The 12,271-nt window shown below is 44.1% G+C and overlaps 1 non-coding gene across 1 annotated transcript; it reads left to right on the forward strand.

The window, feature by feature from the left end:
* Positions 1–5,498: 5,498 nt before the first annotated feature.
* On the forward strand, positions 5,499–5,605 carry LOC120366136 (U6 spliceosomal RNA). Its single transcript, XR_005580885.1, has one exon. It is a non-coding gene; the product is annotated as a U6 spliceosomal RNA (small nuclear RNA).
* Positions 5,606–12,271: the final 6,666 nt, after the last annotated feature.

A 12,271-nucleotide genomic window follows, 5' to 3' on the forward strand; every position in this document is an offset into this window, starting at 1 on the left:
GTTTTCTCCCCCACCAAACTAAATCCCTCAAAGGCAAGCTTAGACTTACGACTTATTCCTTTAAACCCTATCTCCTAGACCAGGCATATAGTAACTTATCATTACAAATTTTTTCTCTTAAAAGTTTTTTTTTTTTTTTTTTGAGACCAAGTCTCAACTGTGTCACCCAGGCTGGAGTGCAGTGGTGCTATCTTGGCTCACTGCAACTTCTGCCCTCTAGGCTTAAGAGATTCTTGTGCCTCCGCCTCCCCAGTAGCTGGGATTACAGGCATGTGCCACCACGCCTGGCTAAGTTTTGTGTTTTTAGAAGAGACAGGGTCTTGCCATGTTACCCAGGCTTGTTTTAAACTTCTGGGCTCAAGCGATCCTCCTGCCTCAGCCTCCCAAAGTGCTGGGATGACAGGCGTGAGTCACTGCATCCCACCTTATAAAGTATTCTTAATACAGAAAATTTCAAATATATCCCAAAGTACACAGTATAATATAATGAACTCCCTTGTACCCATTATCCAGCTTCAACAACTACCAACTCATGGTCAATCATCTTTCCTCTATACCTGCTATTTCTTAGAATTAAATACATAAATGCGAATGCCTTGGTGTATTTGTAAGACATTATAAAAAAGAAAAGAAAAGAAATGTGAATGCTAGGCCTCTCTCACTGTCTTTAAAACACCTGGGTGGGTGGCGGTGGGCAGAGTAGAGAGAAGGAGCATTTTTCTAGAGGTTGGAACCTTTTGTAGAACAATTTCCTGTAATGGGAAAAATTGAGAAGTGTAAGAGGAAGGAATAATGATTATCTTGTGCCAGGCGTTGTGCATTGGTATTGAATTTCACCTTTCTGGGAGTTACAGGTATGACAGACCCATTTTAAAGATAAGGCTCAGGGATGCCGAGTGCTGTATCTTCAGCGAAGCTGGGATTGGAACCCAGCTGTGTGTGGCTTCACGGTCTGTGTTCTCCACCCTCTTATAGGACGACCCTGCAATGCGTATCAAACCAAATCCACCCGTGGTCTGAGGCTCTCCCTCCCGCTCCTGTACCTAAATCCAGCTTCATTCACAGGGCCCTGGGGAACAAGCCCCGAGGGTTACTCCAACCTTTTGGAGAAGGAAGGGTTTCCAGGCCCAGAGTGTCAAAAGGGGAATTCAGTTTCTTATTAAAAAGAGTTCATTTCCTCCTGTTCCATGTCCTAAGAAAATGACTGCTTGGAGTCCCAAAGAATTTGCAAGTAAATTTGTAGGCGAATGCGTGGCGGCTCTTGCCTGTAATCTCAACACTTTGGGAGGCTGAGGCAGGAGGATTGTTTTTGTCAAGGAGTTTGAGACCAGCCTGAAAAACACAGCAAGACCTGTCTTTACAAACACACACACACACACAGGCACGCACACGCACACACACACATATTAGCTGGGCATGGTGACACACACCTGTGGTCCCAGCTACTTGGGAGGCTGAGGTGGGAGAATTGCTCGAGCCCAGGAGTTTGAGGCCGCAGTGAGCCATGATCATGCCACTGCATTCACCCTGGGTGAAAGAGTGAGACTGTGCCCCAAAATAAATAAATAAATTGTAAAGAGTTAAACAATAAAACATACATACACTGGTTAGGATAAGCCATTTGTGGGAAAAATCTAAGAGATTATGTGTTTAAGTGTGTTCTTGAATAGATTAGACTGGATTTGATTGCAACTCTAAGGGAGTAAACCAAGCCCCGATTACTTTTAGGGGAAGGTGACCCAGTTCTAAGAGAAGGAAGCTGACCAGCCATGGCTGCTTGGGGCAAATGTTGGCAAGGTCTGTCCATTCAGTGTCTAGCCAGGAAGAAAGCTTGGCAAGCAGACTTGAGCAAAGAGGTTTGCTGGGCAAAGCAACCCCTCTAGTGGGTAAGAGCTCTTTGAGCTGAGAGATATGTCTTCTGTCCAGACTTTGCTCCAATTCCTTGCTCACTCTTCTGGATAATTTGGCTTCTTGGGTATTGGTTTTTCAGCAGGGAAAGAACAAGGTGCCCTGGCTCGTATGAACTTCCAGTACTCTCAAAAGTTGATTTTCTCATTATAAATGAATAAATTGGCTTTCTGGTTATAACTTGGCTTCTCCAGTAATTTGCCTCCAGGGAGGGCATGGACTGATCTCCCTACTAAAGTGTGCTGTCTGCTTGCCAGCTTAACTTCTCTCTGTAAGTGAATAAATGGGCCTCCTGTAGTTTGTATACCAACCTCTCAGGGGTGCCTGGTTAATGCCTGGTTTCCTGGGGAAGAAGGACCAGGTGAGAAGTGCCAATAAACAGGTCTCCTGGCTTGCAAAAGAGCAGACCCCATAGGTGGAGAATTCAACAAGGCAATGAATGTGGTCTCCTGGAGTCTCTTGGGAAAGAGCTGGTGTCTGAACCACAGTGACACGTGGCCTTAACACGAGGAACTGAATCTTCATGTCCCAAAGGAAGCAAGTTTGGATCCTTTCACCCCCAAGCAGGTTATTCCAGCTCATTGAGGAGCATTCCTACTTTATTCCCATTGGCATGAAACAAAGAGGTTCTCAGAAGCAAAACTTTGCCATGTCGCTCCTTCCCTTAAAATCCTTTGACAGCCCTTTTATTACTTAGAGTATAAAGTCCAAACTCCTTGGCAAGACTTGCCTTTATGACAGGAAAAATAAAAAATTATTGCTACATGATTTCATCAAATCAAATCCCCTTATGACTGCAAGGTGTTTTATTATTTGAAGTACTAAATAATACTGTCAGTGAAACTATGAGATCCCATTGATCATAAAACACATCCAATTTCAGATAGACCAAAATGTGGAAAATACTCGAGTCTGAAAGTTGCTAAAATATGGTATTTAAAATGAAAGTTGAGAGTTGTAATTTTTCCCTTTTAGGGGAGAGATACAATTCATTTTAAAGAGAAATAATTCTGGCCAGATGTGGTGGCTCACACCTGTAATCCCCGCACTTTGGGAGGCCAAGGTGAGCAGATAACTTGAGGTCAGGAGTTTGAGACCAGCCTGACTAACATGGCAAAACCCCATCTCTACTGAAAATACAAAAATTAGCCTGGCATGGTGGTGCGCACCTGTAATCCCAGCTACTCAGGAGGCTAAGGCAGGAGAATCGCTTGAACCTGGGAGGTGGAGGTTACGGTGAGCCGAGATCGCACCACTGCACTCCAGTCTAGGCGACCGAGCAAGACTCCATCTCAAATAATAATAGTAACAATTCTGTTATTTAGGAAAACACTGTTATGAATTTTATATTTTTGAGACGGTCTGGCCTGTATGCTTAGGCTTAGATAAAAGAACAAGTGAGAGAGACAGAGAGAAACAGAGAGGGAGGGGAATTACTCTATAGCGTAAGGAACTAGAGGTTTCCTTGCTGCCGGAACAGTGGGGATAGGGAGATACGAGCAAGGTCTAGATTCAGAGCAGTATTCTCTAGAATCACCTAGGAGTGTTCAAATGCATGCCCATCTGGCCCCACTTTCACAAATTCAGACTAAAATGATTTGAGATGAGTACTGGGAATTGGTCTTTTTAAAAACGCCTAGGAGATTGGAACTGGTGAGACAGAGGAGGTGGCAGTCACAGGTGCTTAAGGAGATCAAGTTGGCTGGTAAGAACCTTCCCATAGTGGAGGTGGCCTGCGCAAGCTGGGGCCGCCAAGGAAGTGAGAGCCTTTGGCTCTCTCACGCCCGCAGTGTGAGCTGGCCATCCCAGCACTTGTCTGTGAGTGGTGTTTTGGGGAAAGGAGGAAAGCGAGTTGCTGCCCAGAAAGGAAGATGCAGAAGACAGACTTCAGGGACCAACTGCAGCGGGCGGAGCCGAGAGCGGCGAGCGGCAGAGGCCCAGGGCCACAGCTCCCAGTGCTGGGAGAGTACCACCTTGCCCTACTGGGGTTAGGTCCTGGGAGAACCACAGCAAATCCTCAGGGACACTGGGCTTCCCACTGTTGGTGGCATGGCTGTTTCAGCTTTTCCATTTGAATATTGAACGAGAGGATCATGCCTGAGAGCTTGAGGAACTGGGGACATTCAGAACCAACACTGGTTTTGTCACGTGTTTGATGATCTGGTTCCTGCCCACGTATCCCACCCCCTCCACACCTATGATCTCACCCTCACCTCCATCCTGGGCTGCTTGAAATACCTATTCACCCTTAAAGACTCAGCCCAAGGTTTACCTGCTCTGAGAAACCTTTTCTTCCCCTCGCCTGTCCTTCACCTCCACTGGAGTGGACGATTTCCTCCTGCTGCTCCGGTGGATCACCTGCAGGCTTCTCAGCATGCCTCCGTTCTGGGTTGAATTGTGTTTCCCCTAAAAGATAAGCTGGCATCGTAACCCCTGGTGCCTTATGTGACCTTATCTGGAGATAAGGTCCTTATAAATGTTACTGAGTTAACATGAGGACCTGAGGACATGAGGGTGAGCTCTGATCCCTAGGACTGGGGGGGTCCCTAGGTCCTTACACAAAGAGAAGAATTTGGACGCAGAGAGGGAAATGCACAGAGAGTAGGCCATGTGAAGATTAGAGTTGATGTTGCCACAAGCCAAGGAGCTCTCACTGTAAAGAGGCCTGGAACACATCCCTGCCCAGCTCTGCCAAAGGGGAGGAATACACCAAGAGAATCATTAACAGGGGAACCTGGCTAATTCCAGATAGCCTCTCAAGGCAAGTGACATTTGAGGTGAGCAGAGAGGAAGAGCCCTGCTGACACCTTGGTTTTGAAATTCTCGCCTGCAGAACTGTGAGATGGTAAAATTCTGTGGTTTTAAGCCACTCACTTTGTGGTACTCCGTTATGGCAGGCCTAGCGAATTTGTACGGACTCTGACACGTCAGTGACTTCATGTTTTTAGGTCTGTTACCCCCAATAAACTATAAGGCCCTCAAAAGCAGCGACTGCCTTACTCACCTTTGCACTTCATCTAACAACACCTAAATGTTTGTTGAATGAATCAGCGATTACAGTTCATCTCGTTTCCTGAATCTACTCTCAGAAACGTCACATGGTGCTAGAAAATGCCAGGTGCTTAGTTGGCTGCTGTTACCAGCTCTGCTGCCATCTGTCCATGACTGTCATCAATAACCACAGCAATGACAATGACCCTAGTTTTAGCTAGCATTCAGTGGGCATCAAACTGTGTGAGAGGCTGGGTGTGGTGGCTCACGCCTGTAATCGCAGCACTTTGGGAGGCCGAGGCAGGCGAATCACAAGGTCAAGAGTTCAAGACCAGCTTGACCAATATGTTGAAACCCCATCTCTACTAAAAATACAAAAATCAGCTGAGTGGTGGGGCACACCTGTAGTCCCAGCCAATTGGGAGTCTGAGGCTGGAGAATTGCTTGAACCTGGAAGGTGAAGGTTGCAGTGAGCCAAGATCGTGCCACTGCACTCCAACCTGAGCGACAAGAGCAAGACCCCATTTCAAAAAAAAAAAAAAAACCAAAAAATTATGAGAATACATTGATTCAGTCAGTCACTCAAAAAACATTGAGTGGTGCTTGCTTTGGCAGCATATATACTAAAATTGGAATGATACAGAGAAGATTAGCATGGCCCCCACGCAAGGATGACACCCAAATTTGCGAACTGTTTTATGTTTTTTAAGACTCGTGCACAAATGTCACAAGCAGCTTTATCTGAAATCTCAAAAACCTGCAAACAACTCAAACATCTAACAACAGGTTAGTGAACAAACCAGTTGTGGTATATTGGCATATCTGTGCAGTGGAATAATTCTTAGCAATGAAAAGTAATGAATTGTCCATACAGGCATCAACGAAGATGAACCTTAAAATAATTATGAATGAAATTAGCTAAAAAACAAGTTCATATTATATGATTCCATTTATATAAAAATCTAGAAAATGCAAGCTAATATATAATGACAGGAACAAATCAATCATTGCCTAAAAATGGGGAGAAGCAGAGGGACAGGAGACAGGGGTCACCAAGGGGCATAAGGAAACTCATAGGGGTGGTGGATACATTCAATATCTTGATTCTGGTGATGGTTTCAAATTGTACACTTTAAATATTTTCAGTTTATTATGCGTCAGTTATCTTCAATAAAGCTATTATTTAAAAAAAAAAAAAACCATTGAGTGACTCACATGGGTCAAGTTCTGTGCTAGGAACTGAGGATAGAGCGCTAATCAGGACCTGCCTGGTCCCAGCCTTCATGGAGTTTATAAACTCCATGGGTCAAGTAGTTACATAATTACTATGGTGGTAAATACTAAAAGGAGAAGAAGAGTACAACAAGAGAATAATTAATGGGGAAGCTGGGCACCCCAGAAAGCTTCTCAGGAAATGTGATGTTTGAGCTGAGCAGATAGGGATTTGTAGAAATAAGTGAGGCAAAAAGGTAAGTGAGCATGTTCCCAGTAGAGGACACAGCATGTGTGAAGCCTGTTGATTCAACAATTATCAGCCAGGCGCAGTGGCTCACACCTGTAATCCCAGTACTTTGGGAGGCTGAGGCATGTGGATCACCTGAGGTTGGGAGTCCAAGATCAGCCTAACCAACATGGAGAAACCCTGTCTCTACTAAAAATACAAAATTAGCCGGGCATGGTGGTATATGCCTGTAATCTCAGTTACTTGGGAGCCTGAGGCAGGGAAGTCGCTTGAACCCAGGAGGTGGAGATCATGGTGAGCCGAGATTGTGTCATTGCACTCCAGCCAGCCTGGGCAGCAAGAGTGAAACTCCATCTCAAAAAAAAAATAAATAAATAAAATAAATAAACAATTATCTACTGAGACCTTATATGGGATAGGCACTTGTTCTAGGTCCTGCATACAGCAGAAAACAATTAATAAAGATCTCAGCTGTTGTGGGCTGGTGTGGTGGCTCATGCCTATAATCCTAGCACCTTGGGAGGCCGAGGCGGGTGGATTGCCTGAGCTCAGGAGTTCATGACCAGCCTGGGGAACATGGTGATACCCCGTCTCTACTAAAAATACAAAAAACTAGCCAGGCATGGTGGCATACGCTTGTAATCCCACCTACTTGGGAGGCTGAGACAGGAGAATCCCCTGAACCTGGAGGCAGAGGTTGCAGTGAGCCAAGATCGCACCATTGCACTCCAGTCTGGGTGACAGAGCAAGACTCCACCTGAAAAAAAAAAAAAAAAAAAAAAAAAAGATCTCAGCTGTTGTGAAGGTCACCTTCCAGAAGCCAGATGGAGGTGAGCAGGAAGAACTGGGGAAATAAGAAAGTGTGGCAGGTGTTTTCCAGGATATGAAATTGAAAAGGCCTGACCCACTGAATCTCTCTCTCTCTTTTTTTTTTTTTTTTTTTTTCTGAGACGGAGTTCGCTCTTTCATGGAGGCTGGAGTGTAATGGCGTGATCTTGGCTCACTGCAACCTCCGCCTCCTGGATTCAAGTGATTCTCCTCTCTCAGCCTCCTGAGTAGATTACAGTTGTGCACCACCACACCTGGCTAATTTTTGTATTTTTAGAAGAGACGGGGTTTTAGCATTTTGGCAAGGCTGGTCTCGAACTCCTGATCTCAAGTGATCTATCCACCTCGGCCTCCCAAAGTGCTGGCATTACAGACATGAGCCACAGTGCCTGGCCTCACTGAATCTGCCTTTCATACCTAGAACAGTGCCTGGCATACTGCAAGAGCTTAATAAATTATTTGCTGCAAATGAAGGAGAGTCACTGGGTGGGGTGGGATTGAGGTGTGTGTGGTGATTCTGATACAACCTAAGTTAACTGCCACTAACTAAAAAGTACTTTAGAGCTCTCAGAGGCTTTTAACATTCGCAGCCCTACTTTTCACTGCTGTTAAATGGTGTAGTTGGTCTCAATAATCCTAAAAACTCTTCTGGTAATAAAATGTTCTCAGCCAGTGAGTGGTCCAGTTTTAAGGCCAGCTTCACAGCTCTTGGCATTCTTAACCCAAGCCAGATTGTATGGTTCTTAAGTGGCAGGATTGACTGTGCTGAGGAGCCTCGGAAGGAGGAGACCGTGTCCTTCCCGTCCTGGTGGTTGCCTCCCTTGCTTAGGTTATCATGACCTCCAGTCTGGGCTAATAAATGAGGAGAGAGCCACAGTTCCACTTCTAAGGTTTAGGAAAACATTTTGATGGACTTTTGGTCGATAGAGGCAGATTCCATCTCCTTCTCTCTCTCTCTCTTTTTTTTAAAGACAGTGTCTTGCTCTGTCACCCAGGCAAAAGTGCAGTGGCACGATCTTTGCTCACTGCAGCCTCAACCTCCAAGGTCAAGCGATTCTCTCACTTCACTGAGTAGCTGGAACGACAGGTGCACACCATCATGCCCAGCAAATTTTTGTATGTTTCACAGAGACATGGTCTTGCTATGTTGCCCAGGCTGATCTTGAACTCCTGAGCACAAGTGATCCACCTGCCTTGACCTCTTGAAGCGTTGGGATTATAGAAATGAGCCACCACCCCCCCAACATTTTAAAAAAATTTTATTTTATTTTTTGAGATGAAGTCTTACTCTGTCACTCAGGCTGGAGTGCAGTGGCGTGATCTTGGCTCACCAAACCTCTGCTCCCCAGGTTCAAGTGATTCTCTTGCCTCAGCTTTCCAAGTAGCTAGGATTAGAGGCATGCGCCACCACACCCAGCTAATTTTTACATTTTTAGTAGAGACAGGGTTTCACCACGTTGGCTGGGCTGGTCTCAAACCCCTGACCTCAAGTGATCCACCCGCCTCGGCCTCCCAAAGTGCTGGGATTACAGGCATGAGCCAGTGTGCCCAGCTCACATATATATATTTAAACAATAAAATGTTCATTGTAGAAAATAATATAAAATACACAAAATCAAATGAAAAATGAAAATCATCCATAATCTCACCAACCAGAAATAACTAGTGTTTATATTTGTGTGTATTTCCTGCAGGCTTTATCTCTGTAGATATACCTGGTATGGGTATGCATATTTATGTTTATAAAAATGAGATTGGGCTGGGCGCGGTGGCTCAAGCCTGTAATCCCAGCACTTTGGGAGGCCGAGGCGGGTGGATCACGAGGTTGAGAGATCGAGACCATCCTGGTCAACATGGTGAAACCCCGTCTCTACTAAAAATACAAAAAAGTAGCTGGGCATGGTGGTGCATGCCTGTAATCCCAACTACTCAAGAGGCTGAGGCAGGAGAATTGCCTGAACCCAGGAGGCGGAGGTTGCAGTGAACCGAGATCGCGCCATTGCACTCCAGCCTGGGTAACAAGAGTGAAACTCCGTCTCAAAAAAAAAAAAAAAAAAAAGATTGTATAATATATATCAAATTGCAATGACTTAAATAAGCTTCAAATTTTATTATAAGCATCTTTCTGTGTCAATAGATCTTCGTTAACATCACTATTTTAAATTCTGACCTGGCCTGATATTACAGCCTTCTGTATTCTCTAATTTCTCCCCAGTCTATGGCCAAATTAGTCCTCCTGAAGCATAACATGGATCACGTTACTCTCCTGTTGAAACCCTTTCAAATGTTTTCCACTCCCCATTTTTTATAGATAAAGTCCAAATTACTCGACCAGGTTGGGTGCAGTGGCTCACTCCTATAATCCCAGCACTTAGGTCAGCCAAGGTGGGAGGATCACTTGAGCTCAGGAGTTTGAGATCAGCTTGGGCAACATAGTGAGACCCCTTCTCTATTTAAAACAAAACAAAATCAAACAAATAACTTCGCCTGAAATTCTAGACCCTCCATGATACAACTCTGCCCTAACCTCCTTTTCCATGTTATCTTCCATAACTTTCCCAGCTGTATCCGATGCTCTAGGGAAAGCCTGATGTTTCCCAAGGACCTTGACACCTTTTCCCACCTCTGCTCAAGGGTCTCTTCCATTTAGAATGCTGTCTCCTGCTACTCCCCAGCTACAGGAATCCCAGGCCACCTCGTAGGCCTTGCTCAGATACCACCTTCTTCAGAATAGTCTTGTTTCTCTCCAGTAAGTACCCTAGGAACAGAGGCAAGTTTATTTTATATATATATATATGAGAAATATATATATATATAAAATAAACATATATACAAGGTAGGTATATATATAAAAGAGAAATATATATATTTACATACCTAGATATATATATTTATAAATAAATAAATATATTTATAAATAAATATATTTATATATATTTATAAATATATATATATTTACAAGAGAAAAGATAATTTGCCACATTGCCGTCATTGCTTAAGACATGCATTGTTCTTTGGTTGCACACACACATACACGTCATATTACACATGTTACAATAAATTGTGCAAAGGAGGAGGCATTATGGGTAGACTTAGAATTTAGGACTTCACTCCCACTAATGCTCTTCTCATTTACAAAAACTCTTTTTATACATCTTCCTATCCACATAAGTATAAACTTAGATCTGTTTATGTGCATATATATGTATCGAGGTGTGTATATATATACATTTATAAAGATTTTAGCAATTTATTTTCTAGAGGTTACCACTTCTAAAGGACAAGCTAATCTTCTCACAACATTTATAGGTTTCGATTGACCACTCATTTTAATAGCGAGCTTGCAGGAAAAAGATACCTGAATCATGCGTTTTGTAAACCAATCAACCTCAGTTCAGAATCTGGCTCTCCTTGGTTTTGTGCTATTACATTGACAAATACCTCTTAATAAATCTGCTAAGCTTACATAACTCAGTTTAGGGACTGTGAGACTCAACAACTGGATGAGATGCTAGATGGTTTGCTGGTTGTGGGCAGCTCATATTGAATGCACTCAATTTCCTGGGTTAGCTCTTCAATGCTCGCATTGGCATTCAAAGACCAGACTCCCTTTAACGTCTGAGAAATTCAATTTCCTCAGCTTTTGAAGTCAACTCTGTGGGTGCACAGCATTTCAAAGCTGCAAAAACAGCAAAGAGGAGGACAGGAGGGACATTTTACCCAAGAGATATTCAGAGTTCCAATAGCGTTCCTCGTGGGTATTGACTGATCTGAGGGTTATCAGGGCATAAACATGCAGCTCTCCCTCCCCGTGAGGCTGCCTGGCCAAGTTGCTTGGCTGACCTTCATTTATTGCTGATCCTGTAAGCTTCAAGCTCCACATAGAAGAATCACTGCTGGGCACGAGGGATCATCTCTACGCTCTCCCTCAGCCTTTGTTCTTGATGATGGTGTCATTAAAGAATTTTTCTGGACTCTAGCTCCTGTCAGATTCAGTTTTCTCTTTTTACTCTAGTGTCTCCCTGAGTGATCTCATCCATTCTCATGGCTTTTAATACCACCTATATGGTGATGACACCTACATTTGTATATCCACATAAGACCTGTCTTTGGAGCCCAGGTCCATCTGTCCAATCACCTACTTGTCATTACCATTTGGATATTGACGTGGCATTACAAACTCTACATATGCAAAAGGAATTCATGGCCGGGCATGGTGGCTCATGCCTGTAATCCCAGCACTTTGGGAGGCTAAGGCAGGCAGATCACTTGTTGACCAGCCTGGCTAACATGGTGAAACCCCATTTCTACAAAAAATACACAAATTAGCCAGGCATAGTGGTGGTGGCCACCCATAATCCCAGCTACTCAGGAGGCTGAGGCATGAGAATTGCTTGAACCTGGAGGTGGAGATTGCATCACTGCACTCCAGCCTGTGCTACACAGACTCTGCCTCAAATAAATAAATAAATAAATAAATAAATAAAAATAAAAATAAAACATCCAGCCTGAGTGACAGAGCAAGACTCCGTCTCAAAACAAAAACAAAAACAAAACAAAACAAAACAAAACACAACTGTAATTTACTGTCTTCTAAACTCGTTCGTCCTCTAGGAGTTTCTGTCCAGAGGATAACACTACCTGCTGCCTCGATACGCAGGGAAGACGTTGGGATGTATCATTGACACCTCCTCTCCCTCTCACCTCCTCTGCACTCCTTCTCGCCGTCTCACTGGATAATCATCAAGTTCTGCCAGTTCAATGCCTCCTGAAGAGTTCTCCCTATGCCCATTGCTCTACATTTTCACCACCACAACCCTAGTTCAAGACCCCAGAGCCTGGACTACTACATAAGCCTTCTAATGGTTCCTCCACATCCATTTTTTTTGGAAGGGGTGGTGGTTAGCACCATACTTGCTCTATTTAGTTTTTGTAACAATCAGTTTAACAGACTGCCGGAGAATGGCAACAGGATGTGCTGGTTCTCAGTTCCAAATCTGGAAAACTGGGTTTACATACCCTAGTGGACCAAGTCTGATGGGTGTTTTTGCTAGAATTCCCTACTGGACTTCTCCAAGCCAG

The sequence above is a fragment of the Saimiri boliviensis genome, chromosome 11 (genome assembly GCF_048565385.1).
Source record: "Saimiri boliviensis isolate mSaiBol1 chromosome 11, mSaiBol1.pri, whole genome shotgun sequence".
Lineage (NCBI taxonomy): Eukaryota > Metazoa > Chordata > Mammalia > Primates > Cebidae > Saimiri > Saimiri boliviensis.